At 43.3% G+C, this 20,013-nt stretch overlaps 1 long non-coding RNA gene across 1 annotated transcript in view; it reads left to right on the top strand.

Moving 5' to 3' along the window:
• Positions 1-19,225, top strand: part of LOC125965455 (uncharacterized) — a 43,792-nt gene extending 24,567 nt beyond the window's left edge. The window contains exon 3 of the long non-coding RNA XR_007479332.1: positions 19,102-19,225. This is a non-coding gene — a long non-coding RNA (uncharacterized LOC125965455). The remainder of the gene's footprint in view (positions 1-19,101) is intronic.
• Positions 19,226-20,013: the final 788 nt, after the last annotated feature.

Raw genomic sequence — 20,013 nt, 5'->3', positions numbered from 1 at the left:
TTTAAGCTGTCTCTTTAAAAGCATCTAGTCCAAACCTCTCATTTTGTGGATAAGGAAACTGGGTCCCAGAGAGAGGAAATTATTTTCCCTGTGTCACACAGTGGCAAGAATACAAGTCTGCAAACCACCAGACTGCTATTGTTGCACTGGATAATGAGATCTTGCTCCAGCTACTACGTAACAGAAAGTAATGGAGGGGTAAGTCATCGAACACGTGCACAAGCCTTGTGCAAGATACTATAAGTGCTGTGGTGACAAGGATAAATCAAGCAGGGATTCTACCCTGATGGAGAGATTGTAGATTTTCTGAGAAGAAGGTACAGAAAGGGAGGTGGATTTCTCTTTCCTTGCAGTATTACCTTGGACCAGGGGTGGGGGATCATACTGATTACTGGATCATGAAAAACCATCCTCATGCTACCCTGGGCACCTAATCTAAAGTAAGTTGTTATTGTTGTTGGGTTGTTTTTGTTTATTCTTAATGCAATATGAGCATTATAAGCCAGGTTTACTGCTGAGCTCACTACAGACTGACCACATCAGAGGTATCTGGAAAATTCATATTTGAAATTGACATAATTGAGATTTCCAGCTGTGACTGGAACTGTACAGATCAATTCTCCTTCCAGATAGAAAATTTGGATAAAATATTTGAAAGAAAAACATCAATTTGAAGGTTCAGAGATCTACCAAGGGATCAAACACTTGAGGACAAAGAATTTGACAAGGGAGAGATGAGTACAACGTTCAGCTTCACTCTTCTCCTAGACACGTTTGTTGATTCAAAAGTGCTGTCTGTGAGGCTGGGAGACTGAGCAAAGCCACTGGCAGCCTTAAACATTGGGGAAACAAAAACTGGGGTCAGAGTCCACCAAGGAGGAGAAGCTCGGATAACACCCTAGGCTTTCACTTGGGACCTCTGAAAGGCTACATTTTAGGAGTCAATGTGAACTAGAAATAGACAAAAAATGATAAATCTCAAAAAGGATAAATCTCAGTTCTCAATGAACTCAATCATCAATTGGATTGCGATAATTTCCCTCTAGACTTTTGCTAGAAGCAAATGTATATATTCTCTGAAGTAAAATAATGTCAGTAAGAGCCTCAAATTATCCCAATTTTATACACAATGCCTAACATTTAAACAAAAGGTGTGGGTGCATCAGGAGACAAGACCAGATATGTGAAAAACAAGAGGGAAAAAACCCAGAAAATGAGAGACCCATTAGAGATCCAGACCCAGACCCATGAGAGAATCAGATCTTGACATTATCAAATTAAAATAACTATGAATAATATATTCAAAAAATAGATAAGATGGAAAGCTTTCTCCAGAGAACTGGAATCTATTTTTAAAAGAATCAAATGGAAATTCTAAAACTGAAAGAAATACAATAACTCAAATTAAGAATTCAATGGACAGATTTGACAGCACATTAGACACAGGTGAAAAGTAGATTCACAGACTAGAAAAAAAATCAATAGAAAATTTCCAGACACAGAGAGAGAGAGAGAGAGAGAGAGAGAGAGAGAAATATGAAAAAGAGCATGAGACATATGGACATGGTGCAAGGTCCAATGGACATGATATTTAAGTCCTTAAGGAAGTGAGAGAGTGAATGGGGAAGAAGCAATATTCAAAGAGATAATAGCTGAGAATTTTCCAAAACTCATTAAAGGCATCAAACCCCATATTGAGAATCTCTATGAATCCGAGCAACATAAATACAAAAACAAAATGAAACCAAGAAAAAACAAAAACCTGCAACTAGGCACATTATAGCAAAACTGCTGAAAACAGAGATCAAGAAAAAACTAAAGGAATCTGTGGCAGGGGGCAAGGGAAGGGGGAGTTGGAATCACATTACCTACAAAGAGGCAAAATAAGACTGACAGATGACTTCCCACCAGAAACTATAGAAACTGGAAGGCAATGACATATTTAAGGTGCTGAAGGAAAATAACTGCTAGTCTAGAATTCTATAACCCATCAAAAAAAAAAATCCATCACCAAAAATGAATTTTAAATTCTTCCATTTCAAACAAAAACAGAGAATTCATCAAAAGTAGGCTAGCACTGAGAGAAAAACTAAAGTTAGTATTTTAGGGAGAAAGAAAATTATCCCAGATGGTAGATTGGAGATGCAAAAAGGAAAAGAGGCAACAGAAGTGATAAATATGTGGATGATTCTAAAGGAATACTGTATAAATTGATAGTATCATGTAAAGAAACCCCAGTTCCCAAAGCTGCTTACCTAGTGGAGCCAAAACCACTGTAGTCACCCAGGTGATCATTGGAAATACTTCCACATGTCTCAGCCATCACATTTGTTCTTGCTTTTCTTCTTATACCACAGACAATTTACCTGCTAACCATTAATACTAAGTCTCATCATCGTTTGTTAAACTAGTTCATCTTTGGCCAGGATTTGTTGATCTGTTATGATGACACTGTTCCAATACATCTGAACATGCTTTTTCCAACACGCTATGTACAAATAGTTGTACATAGTCTTTGCCAACATAATTTGATGAATGCTGTGGTCCCAGGATCTAATAATATATATTCAAAAATTAAATGTCTACTTTTTCTTTGCCATTTATTTTCTGCTCCTGCCATCAACCATGTTGGAAGCTTTAGTACACTTTGCTCTATTTTGGCACCAATTATCCAATCCAGAGTCACAACCACAGCCACCTTCAGCTCCACCCAAATGCAAGCCTCCCTTTAGGCTACAATTAGGCACAGTTTTGACTATAGAATTTAGGCTAATCTGGTGTATATGCAACGTAGCTCTTTCAGGTTTTTAAATCTAGACTTGCTGGTATGCCATTGTACCTTATTGGTTAGTCTGTATTCTAGATACCCAAGATTTAATGGGGCCAAACGTTGATTTCTTCTATTGGTTATCTATACCTTTTTTTGTCTAAGTTTCAAAGAAGTTCAAGTTAGTGCTTGGCGATGTTAAGTGAGACAAACTACATTTATTCATTTGCTTGACAATTTTTGAGCACCTAGTACCGTAAAATTCCTGCAGTGACAATGAACTAGATTAAGACAATTGAACGTTGGCTCCTATCCTCCATCCAGCCCCCATTCTCAAATATGGTAGTCTAATTTTTTTTTGTTTTTAATTTGGGGAAAAGAGAAGGAATGTGGAATGAAAGTGAAGGCAGGATGGGGAAAAATTGGGGAAATAATAGATAAATTTGCCTTTGGAAGCAGAGAAGTAGAGAATGAATTCCAGCATCCCCAGTATCTTCTGGATGTATCTACTTGAATTGGGCCAACAAATGGGCACTACTAACCAGGACATTGTTAGAATTATTGCTCTTGCCCTAGAAATTTCAACAATAGGACCCGGAAGCATCCCCATCAATATTTAAGCTAGAAAAGATAACTACCACCAGGAGTTGCCAAAACTCAGCCAGGTGGTGATAAATTTGGATGGGAACTCCCTGCTGGCTGACTGCACTGGCTAGCCCCAATTATTTCATTAACCTAATTAATTTGACCCCTCTTTTTTTTGCTAGTGAATTTTTGGACACTACTTAAAGGATCGGTGAAATTTTATTGATATGAATTGTAATTAATATGCCCTCAAGGAATTTTTGGACACTATTTAAGGATCAGTGAAATTTTACTGACATGAATTTTAATTAATATGCCCTCAAGGAACTTGCATTTTATTGGAGGTGCTAGCTAAGTTAACCAATAATTATAATGCAATTTAATAAACTCCATAATAGAGGTATGGCTAGGATGGGATTATCCCAACAAAACAAGGGGATAACTAATTGTTTTTTCAAGTTTTTCAAGAGACAAGGGTGATCATCTTCATTGTAAACACTTTCAGACTTTGAACAGATTGTCAAGAATGATGGGTTTTAGATCTTTGTCAGACCAACAGCTGAGTGTGTTGAAACAAATACTACAAATGAATCAGCCACTATCCCCTATTGCAGTACAATTTTCTTTCATTGACTATATTCAGTGTTTTCATTATTATGGTTATTATTTCAGTGGTTCTTAAGTTAGAGCCACATTAAGTCCATTCTTAAGCTAAGCTAATTAACTCCTAAGCAGGTATAATCACGAACTCTATTTGACTATGCTAGTGGAAAAAAGGCCAGTTTAAAGAGGTTATAAAAATTATTAAACTTAAAACTAACATGAGGGAGAAAAAAGATCCCTTTGGGGCAAAAGCTTTTTCATTTCTAAGAATAGAAGAAATGGCAACAGGCAAAATCATACGGTTGGAAGTTTAACATTTTATAAGGCACATGGAGAGGACTCAGAGGAGAAGGCAGTCCAAGGTCGATTTCTTTTTTTTTTTTTTTGTAAATTTATTTATTTATTTATTTAGGCTGTGTTGGGTCTTTGTTGCTGTGCTCAGGCTTTCTCTAGTTGGGGCGAGCAGGGGTTACTCTTTGTTGCGGTGCGCGGGTTTCTCACTGCAGTGGCTTCCCTTGTTGCAGAGCACGGATTCTAGGCGCGTGGGCTTCAGTAGTTGTGGCATGCAGGCTCAGTAGTTGTGGCTTGCCAGCTCTAGAGCGCAGGCTCAGTAGTTGTGGTGCACAGGTTTAGCTGCTCTGCGGCATATGGGATCTTCCTGGACCAGGGCTCGAACCTGTGTCCCCTGCATTGGCATGAGGATTCTTAACCACTGCACCACCAGGGAAGTCCCCCAAGGTTGATTTCTTATGGACAGAACAAAATGAAGGAAGGTTGGAGAAGAAAAATCCCCGGACACTAATCTTCTCAAGGTTCTTACTTTGCTCTCCCTGCACAGTTCTTCTACTGCCTCTTCTTCCAATCTACTATAGCAGTCAGCCAAATAGCAGCTGACTGGTCTGTTTACAAAGGAATTCCCCACCCCCAGGAATGGCTACAATAGAGTTTCAAAAATGCAGTTTATAAGCAAAAATTTACAGCAGGAAACATGAAAGATACTGGGTTATGCATAAACTATGAGACATATCTGCCAGGGCCTTCTTCCTTAAAAGGTTGGATCTAATTATACAAGGAGCCATAAAGGAGATGGAGTTGGCATGAATGACCCCCAGAGTTTCACATTCCCAAGACTAAGGGACAAGGGGAAGGGGAGGACTTTGGTGTCTCTCTAAACAGAAATAACTCGAGCTTGGCGATGAGCTCTGTGTCCCTTTTTTCTGTGATCCTCTGCGTCTTGGTCCCTTTTATGCTCTTTTATATTTGCCAGTTATGTGTCTCGGTTTCTTTTATCCAAGCCCTCTCCTGACTGATTACATTTTATCTCTCACTTTAATGGGCGTGTGAGAGTACAGGATCTTCCACCCCCATCTCAGAGCAGACATCTTATTTCCTAGCCTTTCATTCCAGGGCCCACCCAATAAAACATGCTGAACTTAAAATGATGTAGGATCTGCTTCCACTAATCCCCAGTTTAAAGCTCAGTTGTAGACTCTTTCCTCCCCTCCCCTGCTTGTCTCTGTATCAAGGGAAAGCAAATAATGTTACCAGGGTCTTGAACTCCAGCTGTTATCTCTATCTCTACATTCTCCAAAGGACAAGTACCACGTGGTGGAAAAAACACAGGCTTTAAAGTTCAGGGGGAACTGAGTATAAATCCTGATTCTTTCACTTCTTAGCACTGCGACCTTGGACAAGTGAATCAATGTATTTAACCTCCATTCCCCCATCTGTACAATGGGAATAAAAGAGTTACTTTATAGGGTTTCCATGATTAAACAAAATGCTAAATGTAAAAGTGCAAGCCGTTTAATGTATATTTAGTAAGTGCTAACTATTAGAAAAAAAGACTCTTGAATTTTAGGCGTGCACTGTTTTCATTCTCACAATAACATTGACATTCACATCCACTATGTCTAACTCTTAGAATATTATTGGTGAATGAGAACTACATTGCGTCAGTCCCTGATAGCGTGAGCGATGGACAGTAGCAGAACTTCCAACTTCTAATTTTGATGGAGAAGTTGTTGTGCTTTCTTCTTGTGTGTCAGATTTCCAGCCAAGCTGGGTGATGAGTTCATACAGCTGAACCGATCTTTCTGCTCCAGTAATGGACAGAACAATTTCTTAACCTAATCCCACCCAACCCTGGGGCCTTTCACATTCACCATGTAGAGTTTGGAGAAGGAAGTTGGCCTCCTTCAAGAGAGAAAGTTCCAGCAGAAACAGTGGCCCAGACTTTAAGCAGGAGCAAACTTGTGTCCATTCAGAGACTAACCATGAGTCTAGACAAAGACAGAGCAGGGGATTGCTCCATCTTTCAGTTAGCACTTCACAGTTTTCAAAGGGCTTTCATACTTCTAACCTTCTGGGAAGGCCAGTTCTTCACTGTATGTATGTTTAACTCTCCCTATGTCTTCTTCATTGAGAAAATATTAATTAACCCATTACTTATACATATTATTTGGTCCATGTCTATCTCTAGGAGGACAGGGACCATGTCTAACTTGTGTAACATTGTATTTCCGCTCCTAATCCAGTGCCTGGCACAAAGTGGGTTTTTTTTTTTTTTTTTTTGCGGTACGCGGGCCTGTCACTGTTGCGGCCTCTCCCGTTGCGGAGCACAGGCTCCGGACGCGCAGGCTCAGCGGCCATGGCTCACGGGCCCAGCCGCTCCGCGGCACGTGGGATCCTCCCGGACCGGGGCACGAACCCGTGTCCCCTGCATCAGCAGGCGAACTCTCAAACACTGTGCCACCAGGGAAGCCCAATCTTCAATAAAATATTTTTAATCAAGCTAACAAGTTTAGCTGGAAAATTAATCTACTGCCAAAACAAATGTCATGACATTTCCCAAAGCCAAAAGTAAGTATCTTTTTGGATAATCCAGGCTACTGCTCCACAGATCATCAGAAAAGGACTATAGACCCCCTTAACTCTCTCTGCTAATGAATCATCATCTCATTTAAGAAGTGAGCAGAGTATTTTCTTCCCAATTCCACTTCATCAGTTTTACTTAAACAGTTGTCGACTCTAATAGGTTGTTTCTGCAGATTAATTCTGCTCACTTTTTTAGAACGACTGGCGGCACATCACCCCCACTCTGATCTTTCTATTCTTCAATATCTTCCTCCTAGAAGATAACAATGTAATTTAGAGATTTTCTTATCAAAGTGGTCCAGGACCTAGAAAGCATCCTAAAATTCATTACTTTTTTTTTTTAAATTTTAAGAAATTCTTAGATTCCTCTAGATTGGGCTTTCCTGATTCCTACCCATAGGTTTTCTTTCTTTCTTTTATTTTTTCTTTTTCTTTTTTTCTTAACATTTTCTTATTGGAGACTCTGAAAATAAATAAATAATCAGGGATGTGTGATAGAAGCCCTGAGACGTGCTTCGTTCCTGGCGTTACCCCAGATGCACTGCAGCTGTGCCTGAGGCTGCCAACAGGGCTGAATGACATGTCATACACACTGTAGATGACCTGTCTTGTCAGGCAATGCCAAAAGCTGCTTTGATTAATTTTTATTTTTAAATGCAATTGGTGTGTGGGTGGAGTACAGATCCTGCCTTTGCAAGTTTGGAGCAGGGCACCTAATCTGTCTCTTTCACCTATCTGTCCACCTGCAAAACTGGTATGACAATAAAATCTGTCTCTCCACGTGGATATATAGTAAAACATAAACTATCCAGGACCACTGGTGAAAAGGTGCCATGCAAGCACCTCAAAATGATCCGTTTTCTGAACCCTCTGTGTCACATCTTGTATCTCTAACAAGCTTCCCTCAACTGTGTACTGAGTCCCTGGCCCCAGCATTTACTAGCTGTATAAGCAACAAGCACAGATTCATCTTAGTGCAAAGTAAGTTGAAATACTTCTCCTAAAACACACATCATAGCATTCCAGAGCCAGATGCAGATCACTTTTGGATAATCTAACCCACTGCTCCACAGGCAATGAGGGCTATAGCCTCCTTTGGGTACTTACTATGTGCCAGGAACTGTTTTCAGTGCTTTACGTGCATTAGCTCTTCAATCCTAACAAGTACTCTATGACGTAGGTGCTATTATTAAACTGCATTCTATATACCAGGAAACTGAGGCACAGAGAGATTAAATGGTTTGCTTGATATCACACAGCTAGTAAGTGGTAGAGTCCAGATTTGAGCCAGCTGGCTTAGCCACCACACTCTACTGCATTTCCAGATAATGATAACGACCATTTCTGTGCCAGCCATCGGGCCAAGTACTTTACAGAGATTATCTCATTAAATCCCCATAACAATCATCCCCATCTACAGATGATAAAACTGAGACTTCAGAGAGTTAATCTGCCAAATGTCGCATAGCTAGTGAGTGGGAGGCTCAAAGCCAGGCTGTCTGGTTTTAGCATCTGAGAACAAAGAAAATACTAGACCATGTTGAGAAAGCCAATGATGGACTCTAACTACGGGGTCTTCCATGCAAGATTCCCTCATCCTGCAGAAGGTGGTGCAAATGTGCTTGCTGGATCTGGTGAGGAGAGAAATTCCTCTGGAGTCTTTACCCTAAGGGGTGTGCAGACAGGCCAAGGGGAGAATGAACTCCCAAGTAGGTGCCTGGAGTCTCTGTTGATGCAAGCTATCGCTTGTAATCAGCCAGCAGGCTTTTGGAGGACAAGGCTAATGGTAGGTAGCTCACAGCCGAGAAAGTCCCCTCCGACCACATTCCACAGCCCCAGCAGATCCACCAACTCTGCCCCCAGCAACAGAGGCTTCCTGTAGCGTTCAGGTGGATGAGTTAAATTCACACAGTCTCAGCCTTGACTCTTAGAATGGACTCTCTGTTACTCTAACCAGAATGGCCCCAGAATGTTTCTATCTCCTGTGCCTCTCATCTCCGAGATCGGGGTCTGCCATCTGCTCAAGTTTATCCTTCGCTTTGCCATCACATGAACCAACACTCTATACAATCTACTTTTGCCATTTTATGATCGAATATTGCCCGTGGTATAATCAGGGATATAGCAGAATTGTGCAGGACCAGAGGAAACAGGGGCAAGCCTGGGAGAGGGAAGGGAGATGTAGCAGAGAAACTCTGAGGTTTGGTAGTTTGGGGTTTGGGGGACTGTGGGAGACCGGACGAATATTTCAGTGATGAAAGGGGCTAGTGAGTAGGAAGAAAAGGAAGGCAGGGGGTGGGTGGAGGATGTCCTCTGGGGCATCCAGCTCCACCAGGGAGGGCACCAGAAGACTAGCCCAGGAAATGTGGTCACACAATACACAGTACCCCAGAGAAGGCCCAGGTCTTGCCCCTTTGCATTTCCTATCATCTCAGCCTGTCCCACTGAGTCCATGCCCATCTATTCTGGTGTGATAAATAAGGCTCACTCAACTTCCTCACAGACCTGGAATTGGCTTCTCTCTTGGCCCACTGTCTGACGTTGTCCTAAAAACTGTGCCTGGAGCAAAGAGAGACAGCATCGCCCCCTAGTGACGCAAGGCCAATACCTGTGGAGTTCTAGAAGCTTTCCTGGACTTCCCCAGGCAGAGGCACGCAGATGGAATCAAAATAATTTCCTTAGAACCTCTGACTGTTAAATGACATGTTTTGCCTGAATGGCGAGGTCTCCAAATATCATCACCCTGCCCACCCCCCGCCTCCCAGCCAACTTCCCCGCACAAACTAAAACTGTTTGCAGTGTCTGGTTTTTTAAAAATTTTTATTAAAATATAGTTGATTTACACTGTTGTGTTAGTTTCGGATGTACAGCAAAGTGATTCAGTTATACATACATAAATATATATATTCTTTTTTTACATTCTCTTCCATTATAGATTGTTACAAGATATTGAATATAGTTCCCTTTGCTATACAGTAGGTCCTTGTTGGTTATCTATTTTATATATAGCACTGTGTATATTTTAATCCCAAACTCCTAAGTTATCTCCCCCTCCCCCGTTTCCCCTTTGGTGACCATAAGTTTGTTTTCTATGTCTGTGAATCTATTTCTGTTTTGTAAATAAATTCATTTGTATCATATTCTTAGGTATGCTGCCTCTGCAAGAAAACTTGTGGGTTAGTAAGTCAGCAGATCAGGACTGGGGAGGAAAAGAGAGTTCTGCTGTCTTTGTTTCCATTTCGGTCCATTCGGCCAAGTTGAAGCAGACTGTTTTTCATTTGTCTCAAATCCAAATAAATAAATAAACCTCTCAAGCCAAACACCATCACATATGACCCCTAAGGAATAATGAATTACCTTTTTAGGCAAAGGAAAGAAAGGCCCAGAGAATGCTAGCCAAGCCTGGGAGGGAGTGGAAGGAGGCAGGGAATACATTTTGTTGACCGCGTAAATGTCTGGGCCTGGAGCTCAGAAGCCAGGATAGGAGCATCGAGCTCTGGGTACCCAGGTCTGCTCTGTCTCCACGGAGCTGCCCTGCTTGCCTTCCCTGGAATCCCTGCACACAAGCACTCTTCCTTCTGCACTGTCTCTCTGGCACCATCTGAAGCTTTGCCGCCACACTGAGGTCACCCTCCTCCCAGCACCTCGTCTGTATCTGATAGGAGAAGGTAAGAGGTGGGTGGACCCCAGAGGATGGTCAGGGCACCGGCTGGAGCAGCCCTTACATCAGAGCGCAGGGCCCATAGTCTAGACCCATCCTGGCCAACGCAGAAGCGGGGAGTGAGGGAGGCAGAAGGAGTCAGCCTGTTTCCATAGATACGGATTTCAGTTGCATTTGATGACAGCCGTGTCAGGCTGCCTGCAGAGGCATTGTTGTGTTGGATGCCTGGGGACCCTCTCAGAAGGAAAAGGAAGAAAAAATTCAACAAAAAATAAATTCCAAGTGGCTTCCCTCCCGGTTTCAGGCCAAGAGCCCCCTCAGCCCTTCAGGGAGGTTCTTGTTTGAAATTGAGAGAGGAAGGCATTTGCCTCCCTGGAGCCCTGGGTTAATGTGAGCAAAGCCGGCCATGAGCTGCACTTACCCACCAGCGGAATTCCTCCTTTTGGAGGATTTACAGTTCCATCTCTGCTTTCTCAACACTCTTCTCTATCCTTTGCCAGCTCTCACACATAAGGTAAAACAGGGCTTGTTACCAGGATGTCCCCCTACACAGTTTGGGGGAGCAACTAACATGCCTCAGTGGGTCCCAGGGGCACATCTGAAGCCCTCTGACTGTAGGAATGCCAGGGGGGTTAGAGGTCCCTCCTCTGGGGCTCCCACACCCTCCCTGTTACGTGTCCAGAGTCCCTTCATGCCTGTGAGAGTATAACCTGGCTCTGACCTAGTTTGGTGAACAGCCTGGAGAAAAAGGGCCAGGTACCTGGGAGACTGGCCTTGGCGAGTCATGTCAGAAGCACAAAAGTTGAGGGAAATCCCTCAGAAGCCACAGTATCTGAGGAAGTACAGAGCCCTGAGGTAGCCAGTTTTCAGGAAATGGGCAGCCTCTTTCCCCGCGTTACCTTGGAGGGTGGTAGGGAACGAGTTGGCCAGAGACCCTCAAACTAAGCTTTTGCAGGGATTTATAACCTCACAGGCGTGAACAAGTAAAGACTCCACGTTCAGGGACCAGACGACAGGACACTGAGGTGCCGTCCGCATGGGAAAGGCTCAGGACGAGGCAACGGGAAGATGACATAATACCTCAAAAGGCCGACCTGGAACCAAGGGAGGACGGCAATTCCATGGCTGTTTTTAGGGGGAAAACAAATCTCCCAGTGCTTTGAAAGCTTCATGCCCTATAAGGCTAGAGACCGAAGGGTGACAGCTTTGTGGTCAGCTCTTTTGGGTCCCACCCACAGTGCTAGCTCAGGACTGATGCCCATACCTGAAACCACAAGTAACCAGAATCACCTGCCTGCTTCTCTGCCCCTTTTTCCCTGCAGGATTTTCCCCCGGAACTATACTGGCTGCTTCCCCTATATCAGCCCATCACAGAAAGGTCACCTTCACTAACCTGGAGGGATTTTTTCCTATCCTTCTCAGGTACCCTCAGTGGACATCCTCAGGTATCTTTCTATCACAGAAGCCCTCTTGAGGGCTACCACTGGGGCTTTGAGAGGAGAGAGCTCACCCTGGTCTCCCGGGGGAGGCTCAGCCTGGAGCCTGGGAAGTGCTCCCCTTACTCCCAGATTCAAGCCATCCACTCCCTGAAGCACCCTTTTCCTTTCCCACTTCTACGTCTTCATCTCCTGCCATCTCATCCACCTGAACTGCTCTCCCTCTACTCAACAATCATTCATTTATTTGTTTACTGAAAACAAATTGAGTTCTTTCATTTGCCCAGCCTCCCTACAATAGACACAGGGAAGACACATCTCCTGCACTCAGAAACCTCAAAGACTAGTGGGGGAGACAGAAACATAAATGAACGATTGGAAAACAAACTAGATAAGGTCAGAGAAGAATTCCTCGAGAAGGTAAAGCCCAAACTGAGCCTTAACAGATGAGTCATTTGGGGAAGGGAGGTTGAAGTAGAGGGGACTGCAGGGGCAAAGGAATGGAGGCAAAAAGCAGGTGACATGTACAGGGAACTCAGTAGATCATGAATGCTGAGGGTCAAGGGCAAAGCTATGAGTGGCAAGAGATGGGCTGGAGTAATAGGCAGGCTCCACATGGCAGAGGCCCCTATACGCCTTGTTAAAAGGCACAAGCTTCATCCTGCAGTGGTTAATGAGCCTTGTTTCCTGGAGCTCCTGAGAGGCAGGATCTGGGGCCTGTCTCCCTCCACCTGAGTGACTTATTTTACATACTCATTTCCAGAGTAAGGTTTAATTTGAAGTAAAAATGTTGAACAATACCTCTGTGTGTAATAGCAAGCTACAGAAGAGTTTTTAGTATAGGCAGGTCAAGTTTGTGTTTCAGAAAGACCTCTCTGGCTTCTGGGTCCCACTTCCAACCATTCCTCAGGGCAAGTCTATTGCCTAAGAAAAGGTCTGACAGTAATAAATGATTTACAGCAAACATGAAAGCTAAACCGTGATAATTGTTGCCACACTGATTGCATTCAGAGGAAAGAAAATGAAGTAGGGATCCCCTTTCGCTCGGACTTCAGGCAGAACCATCTTAGCCAGCTGGCCGTGTTGATGACGCCATCTAGTGGTACAAGTGCAGCAAGATTGCTTCGGAAGAACCTTTGTGCCCCATTTATTTGTTAAATTCTCTATTCTCCTGTTTAACACTCAAAACAACTCAGCAAGGTGTGTCTCAATGTTCATCCATGTTACAGGTCAGGAAACTGAGGGCTTGATGGGAAATACCACTTGTTTTGAGTCTTCTTTGGACTAGGAGCCATGTTAGATGATTTACATGAGATTGGCATTATCCCTACTCCAAAGATGGAGAAACTGAAGTCCTTAGTGATTGAGAGAGCAACTAGACTAAGCCCTAGACAATGAAGTTTTTCTGCTGCCAGAACCATATGCTTCCTGATGAATCCGGTCAGATACAAACCCCTCACTTAAGTCAAAAAAGAAATCAAGTGGTAAGAGTCAGGCGTTTTAGGAATTCAGGGTAACTGGCCCAGACTATAGCTATTTTATTTGCCACCAAAAAAAAAGGGCAAAGGGAAAAAGAAAAATAGAAAAGTTCCTCCTCATAAAAGAGTAGAAAATATGCCTGTAAAAGAGAAAATTTCCTCCTCATAAAAGAGTAGAAAATATGCCTGTAAAACAGAAAATAATAACACTCTTGCTCTCTCTTTCTCCACCCACACATGATATCTGAATATAAGTAAAAATCAGGCATCCAGAATCATAAAGAGGCAAAGCAAAAACACCTACAGGAAGCAAAAGGACACAGATGATCCCCAGGTTTGGTTTTCTGATTCGCAAATCAGAACAGGCCCCTGAAAATGGGGATGATGATGAAAGCTGTGGCCAATTACACAAAGTTGATGAATAAAAATTGTATAATTCCTTTATTATAAAGAAAAAGGGCCAGGAGGAAAAAAAAAAAGAGGTTAAAAACTAGGAGGAGAATCAGCAGTACTCACATTGCTCTGATAATTCAGTTTTTTCAAGGATACGGGCTTAAACGCTGAACTGAAACAGAATCTACTCTAGCAGATTTTTTTTTTCTAACTGGTTTCCTGAATTTGAATGACAGGTAGAGGCCTTTCCAAGCGAGGCACAAAGTCAGGAAACCATAAATTTTTTCATGACAGATTTGATTAGATAAAAATATAAATCCTCTGTTATAGCAAAACACACTAAAAACGAAGTTACAAGGGATAGTTTGAAAAAATGTTACAACATACATGACAGAGAAATAATAACCATAGTCTATAGGGGCTTCCCTGGTGGCGCAGTGGTTGGGAGTCTGCCTGCCGATGCAGGGGACGCGGGTTCGTGTCCCGGTCCGCGAAGATCCCACATGCTGCAGAGCGGCTGGGCCCGTGGGCCATGGCCGCTGAGCCTGCGCATCTGGAGCCTGTGCTCCACAACGGGAGAGGCCACAACAGTGAGAGGCCCGCGTACCGCCAAAAAAAAGAAAAAAAAAAAATATATATATATATATATATAAATCCTCTGTTATAGCAAAACACACTAAAAATGAAGTTACAAGGGATACTTTGAAAAAAATGTTACAACATACATGACAGAGAAATAATAACCATAGTCTATAAAAAGAGCTTATGAATCAACAGGGAAAAGGCAAATAACCCATCAAAAATGGACAAAGGATATGAGTAGGCAGTTCAGAGGAAAAGAAATGCAACTGGATAGTAAACATGAAATGCGTCACTCCTTCTGTCCAGTAATCAGAAAAATGCAAATTAAAATAAAAAAATATTTTCTGCCCAACCGATTGCCAAATAAATGTAAAGATAGACAATAGCGAGTGATGGTTAGAATATATCATGAAGTGCCCTATCACAAGCTATACTGAGAGCATAGTCTGGTGCAGTCTGTATGGAGAGTAATTGGGAGTACCCGCCAACTTTTCCATTTTACCTACCTTTTGAACCAAAAATGCTACCTCTAGGAAGACATCCTGCAAACATATTCCTACACGTGCTCAAAAATATGTACATATGGATGTTTATTTTTAAAATTTGTAATAGCCAAGAAAAAAAAAAGAAGCAACCTAAATGTCCTTCAATAGAGAACAGACTGAACAAATTTATAGGATGTCCTTATTACGGAATACTCTTGCAGACATTAAAAGGATGCCTTTGATCTCTATGTGTACTTCAAAGATATCAAGATATATCAAGTGAAAAAAGCAAAAAGGGTCTGGAAGAACACACACCAAACTGTTAAGCATGGTTACAGTGATCTTGGGATAGGAAGAAGGGGGTAAAAAGAGATCTTTACTTTTTATCCTATAGGCTCCTATCTTGTTTGATTTCTTTTTTTCCGACGTGCAAGTACACAAGCCATACCTTTGTAATTTTTTTTAATATGGATATGTGCCTAGTGAATTCATCTATTTAGAAAATCTTTGCAATGATGCTGGGATCTCAGAACAAACAAACAAACGAAAAGACATTTTTAAATACCCAGATGTTAACTGGTTAGCACAAAGACCGGAGATCCCAAATGCTCTGAAGGGTCAGCGCTGTAGACTTGAATCTCCTAATTAAAGGAGACAAGATGAGCAGCCAGAGCAAACACAGGCTCTGGAGTCAAGCAGATCTGGTTCCAGTCCTGCCCCTGCCCCTTTCTTTCTGTGACCGTGAGCAAATTACTTAGCCTCACTAGAGCTTGATAAAATGGAGATAAAAGTACAATATTTTTTTTTCTCCCCTTCTGATTTATGATATTACAGATGTCGGATGGGCTAACAGGGCAGCTGAGAGACAGCAGGGAACTCAACAAGAGTTGTTTGCTTTCTGGATAGACCCAAAGAAATATTTCTAGGGCCTTGTCTTGGCGGCAACGTGTCAGGAGCTGCGGTGGGTGTGGGAGAGGGCTGTCATACCAAAGTTCTGGGCACCAGGGCCAGGATGATCGATTCTAGTAGCTGGGGTTACCTCGAGCAGTATCAGAATCACCTGCGGGACTTGTTAAAACAGTTTGTTGGTGTCCAACCCCAGAGTTTCTGATTCAGGAAGTCCAGGGTAGGGCGTGAGAGTTCGCTTTCCTAACAAGTTCCCAGGCAATACTGATGCTGCTGGTTTGGAGAACCCACCGACCTGGAGCATCGATAACTGCTCCCACCCCAGTGAATTTTAGGCTGCAGCAGCCTCTTCCCCTACCCCTCTTCTTGGATGCTGTCTCTGCACCCTTCCACAGGCACCTAGAATGCCAGGACACTCCCTTGTCTCGCCCCTAGCCAGCCGATGGCCACCTTCTGCGGCCTGTGCTCCTCTCGCCAAGGTGATGGGGCTGCTGAGGAGAACCCAAGACTCTGAGCCGGGAGAGGGGAGGAGTGGAGGGGCCATGCTGAGAGCCAGAGCCAGTCCCAGCCCTGGCCTGGGTCCTGCCTGTTCCGTGTGCTCAGCACAAGGACGGGAAGTGTGTCCCCCTTCTGCCTAAGCAGATTGAGAAAGATAACTTTGTTAGCAGGAGAAGCCTGGGCCGAGGGGTCGTGCTCTATAGAACTGGCACAATCTGCTGTCATGCATGAGCTGCTCCATTCAATAGAGAGCCAGGCCTTGTCCTGACAACTCGTCTGTGCGGGAAATCCTCTCCCCAGTGAAAGTGCCCCACGATCCGCCCTCCACCCCACCCCTTGCCCCTCAGGGCACGGGAGCCCTTGAACCTCGGCCAAATGGCTGTGATGAAGAAGAATCTGTCTCACAACCAAGCTGGCCAGGGAGGATGGACAGAGAGGGCCATGGCTCACCTTCCCAGGCAGCGCAAACAAGAAAAAGGAAGTATCGATCCCTGTGCTGGTGAAGCAAGGAAACCTTGATCCGAACCTTCTTCCTAATAGTGGGAATAGCAGTTACTATTTATCAAGTGCTTTCCAAATGCCAAATATTGAACTCAGTTTTTCACGCGTTGCTTTATTTAATCACTACAACTCTTTGAGGTGGACACTGGTTCCCATTTTTCAGAAGAAACAACTGGGGCGGAGACATGGAAAGTCACCGGCGCGAGATCAGGCAGCGGGCTAGTGGCGATGCTGAGACTGTCTCATTCCAAAGCCTGGCATCACAGCATCGCTGTTCAGTTTCCTACAAGATGGAGGCCTCACCCTAAGGCCAGATCTGGGGTTTGGGGGCTGGGAGACCAGATCCCCACAGTCCCCCTCTCCTTGAGCAGACATATATGTGGTAGGCATCCTGTCAGGGCCCGCGCCTTACCCATCTTTGTGTTCCCAGCACAGTGCCAGGTACCGTGACAGCTGAGCAAAAAGGGTGTAGTGGATATATGTATATGTATAACTGAATCCCTTTGCTGTACACCTGAAACTAACACAACATTGTAAATCAACTAGACTCCAATATAAAATAAATATTTTTAAAAGAGAAAACATAACCTATAAGGGAAAAGAATCTGAAAAAAAAAATATATGTATGTATAACTGAATCCCTTTGCTGTACACCTGAAACTAACACAACATTGTAAATCAACTAGACTCCAATATAAAATAAAATTTTTTAGAAAAGAGAAAAAATAACCTGTAAGGGGAAAGAATCTGAAAAAAATGTATATATATGTATGTATAACTGAATCCCTTTGCTGTACACCTGAAACTAACACAACATTGTAAACCAGCTATACTTCAATTTAAAAAAAATTGAAATTAAAAAAAAACATTTTTAAAGTATGTAGTGGAAAGGAAGGGCAAAGTTGCACGTTGGACGCTGGGTGGCATCTCGTTTCTCGGTGGTGTTGGAGTCTTAAAGACATGTGGGTGAACAAACCATACGTGGACAAACAAGAGACAAAAATTACATTTCCCAAGAATTTCTGTCCTCGCCCACTCTGTTTCAGCCCCTCAGGTCTGTTTCTGCTGCTGAGTGCCTTCCCCAAACACCCTCATGCCTCCGTCCCTCACCTTCTTCAACATCTGCTCAAACCTTACCTTCTCTGCGAGGTCTGTGTCAGCACCACCTCCCCTCCACTGGCTCTCCCAATCCCCCCACACATCCCGTCATATTTTTTCATATTTGGTAGCACTTATCACCTTCTCACCTACTATATGATTCACTGGGTTATTGTATTTAATGAATATTATCTGCCTCCCCCACAAAATATAACATCTGCTGTGGCAGGGCTCTTTGTTTTATTCACCGATGTGTCCCAAACACCTCAAAAGGTGGGAGCTTAACAAATACTTGTTGAATGAATCTCTGAACATTGCCCACTAAGTCAGAGCCAGGCCTGAGACACTCAGGGAAGGGACCCGATTCACCCACAGCCCCTGGTCCTGGGTTTCTCAGAACCCCATTCCCCTTCCACACCTCAGCAGCTAGGAGAGAGAGATTCTGAGTCTCCTAATTCCAGTCACTGGGATTGACTGAGGACAGTCCCCTCAGGCCCCATGTATCTGCCTGCCCTTCTACTCGTGCCAGGGCTCACCTGGTTCTCCCTAAAGAACCCTGCTGCTTATATAAGTCTGTGCCCCCGACACGGAGGCACCGGAGCCATGGAAAGTGCCTGGGCCTCGGAGACATACCACAACATTAGAGCGTCATTTCCACCCTGAGCCTGGTTTTCCTCATCTGTAAAATGAAGGGGTTGGAGCCGGTGATCTCTTCTGGTCTTTGCCAGTTCTGACACTCCCTGTGGTCAAGGTTCACTTAGAAACAGACCAACCCATGACCCCGGGGTGCAGGACACAGCCATCCTCAGAGCAAGAGGAGATCACAGCAAACATAACCAACAAGTGAACAAGGACTCACAGCATTGTGTGGGTTATATCGGTAGCCACCACCATCATAAAACATCCTTCTTACAAAACAGAAAGGCAGTTATTAGCATCTCTATTGCACAGATGAGAAAACTGAGACTCAGAGAAGCTGAGCAAATTGCCCACAAATAGGAAACAAAAGAGCCACACCCAGAGTCGGGTCTCCTGACTGCAAATCCCATAATCTTTGCAAACACGTAACTGCTTCGCTATTTCGAAAATGCACCCTGGTAAAAGAATGCCACCATTATATTATCCAAAATGTTAATAATCTATTCTAAGTAATTACCGAATATAAAATTAGAATTTGAATGTGGTTATGTCTCATGTTTTAACGATTTATTTACATCCAATAAAATAATAGGGCCATTATGAGAAGACATCCCACTGAAAGACCTGAGAAGCTGACTTTGATTCCTGGTAGGAATAGACAACCTAACTCTCAGCAACAGCTAAGATGAGTCTCTCTCCCCATCTCTTTCAAAACATTCCTCAAGAGGTGTGGAATTAAGTGTTTATATTTCCAACGACTTTGCAGCTGACAACAAAAATAATTCAATCAATTGGGCACTATTAGTAGAATGTCTTCAGTGTCAACAGAATAAAAAAGCAAAGGAAGGGCTCAATTAGAAAGCTGGATTCATCCAAACCTGTGAAACTAATTGGTTCAGAGCCATGTGGACGTTCCCTGTTTTTCCAGATGCAAGTACGTGCTCTACTATCATCTCTCACGCAATGATGTCAAGAGATGGGGCCACCCCACCACAGTAGCCAAATTGGTCTGGGATGCCCTGGATGAGTAAAGTTCATTTGGAAGGTTGTGGAATGTCTCAGGGAAAGCACAAGCTTCAGGAATCAATATTTACTGAATGTTCTCAAAAGAAAGGATGACTGGGTTTCTTTCCCTCTCATCTCTGACTTCTTGCCTTATTGATATTGGGAACGATCTTGACCGTCTGTTTTTAACTGAGGGATTCCCTAGACGGCATTGTCTCAATCAGTGCAGGCCCTCAAACCTAGAAGTTGGAAAGAAATCAGAATTCTAAAGTAAATAAGGCTGTGGGCTAATGAACGTTTTAATAAAAATGGAAGTTAAGACACACAACATTGGTACCATCCTCGTTCAAACTGCCCCCGTCAAAATGCAATACGCCCACGACACCAGAAAGGACAGGAAATAAGAGGTGTGGCTGAAGCAAGCACCCTTTTTCCCCTGGCTTATTCTCAAAGTTGCCTTCGATTTAGTATCATACGTTGCAGATTTCCTAAAACGATC

This window comes from Orcinus orca, chromosome 1 (assembly GCF_937001465.1).
Source record: "Orcinus orca chromosome 1, mOrcOrc1.1, whole genome shotgun sequence".
In the NCBI taxonomy this organism is placed as follows: domain Eukaryota; kingdom Metazoa; phylum Chordata; class Mammalia; order Artiodactyla; family Delphinidae; genus Orcinus; species Orcinus orca.
Note: the sequence above shows the minus strand (reverse complement) of the source record. Positions and strands in the feature narration are given on the sequence as shown.